We start from the raw sequence: 1,497 nt of genomic DNA on the forward strand, positions 1-1,497 counted from the left end.
GGAGAAGATGGAAGACGTTGGAAAAGAAGGAGAAGATGGAAGACGTTGGAAAAGAAGGAGAAGATGGAAGACGTTGGAAAAGAAGGAGAAGATGGAAGACGTTGGAAAAGAAGGAGACGATGGAAGACGTTGGAAAAGATGGAGAAGGTGATAATGCAGATGGAAGTGGAAAGTTGCAGGTAAAGTGGGAGATCTCATTTCTCGGCTCCATCAAGGAAGGCAAGGATGCTTCCTGAGTCTGCAGGAACTATTGCTTCCAAATTCTGGAGAGTCTACTATTCATTGGACCACCATAAACCGGTGGCCCAGAATGAGAACAACAAGCCCAAATCCAGCCTGAATTGTCACTAGAAGCCCAAATGACTCAATCAAGGAGATCATACTTTGGACCCATCATGAGGTGCCAGGACTCACTGGGAAAGACAAGAATGTTTGGGAAAGTGGAAGGCAGCAGGAAAAGAGGAGGAAGAGAGGATGATGGGTGGATTGACTCAAAAAAGGATCGACTGCCACAGGGACACACCTCATACTGATGTTGGGCGAAGACGTAAAGGCTGTATCGGGTGACGCCAACACAGGAGGAAAGACCTGGAAGGAAAGAGCAGATGGGTAAAAGTCTCTGGAATCAACAGGCAGAAAAATCCTTTTTTTCCCACCTGTTTTAGAAGGTTTGCAAAGCTCAAAAGCTGTCTGCCCTGCATACAAAGGCTGCATCTGCACTGCAGAAATAATCCAGTTTGACATTGCTGTAACTTGAAGGCACACAACAACATCATATATATGTGTGTACAGTATGTGTGTGTGTGTGTGTGTGTATACACACACACACACACATACATACAGACACACTGATAATTGTAATAATACACTTCATCTATATTTCATTTCTTTCCCCCCAAACTGGGGCTTAAGGAAGATGGTGGGTGCTTTCAAGTGGTTTCCAATTTATGGTAATCCTAAGGCCCTATCATGGTGTTTTCTTGGCAAGTGTCTTCAGAGGGAGTTTGCCGTTGACTTTCCCTGAAGCTGAGAGTGTGTGACCTGTCCAAGGTGACCCAGTGACCCAGTGAATTTCAATGGCCAACAGGGAATCGAACTCTGGGCTCCAGAGTCACAGTGTACAAACATTAAACCAAATGTGTCTGCAAGGATGTTAAGTAAAGGAGATAAGGGTTCAGCACAGTAGATATTTCTCACAGTGGATTCACGGTGACATGGGAACCACCAGCTACCCCCAATGCACACCAATGCTGGGACTCACTTTCATAACAGGACTGGGTCTGCATGCTTCCATTTAAGCTTTGAGAGTGACGGAGGAGGCATGCATACCTGCCAGGAGGTAGAGCCCCACGGAGAGGAAAAGGCAGCGTCGCTTTGCCAGGTCGTCCCAGAAGCAGCGGAAGAACCGGCATCCGGAGAGGAGGCAGAGGAAAGCCCCGGCTGCAGCAATGGCTGACATGATGATCGAAGCTCTGGTGACAAGGATGGCCCCTGGGA

This window comes from Sceloporus undulatus, chromosome 7 (assembly GCF_019175285.1).
Source record: "Sceloporus undulatus isolate JIND9_A2432 ecotype Alabama chromosome 7, SceUnd_v1.1, whole genome shotgun sequence".
Taxonomy (NCBI): Eukaryota; Metazoa; Chordata; class Lepidosauria; order Squamata; family Phrynosomatidae; genus Sceloporus; species Sceloporus undulatus.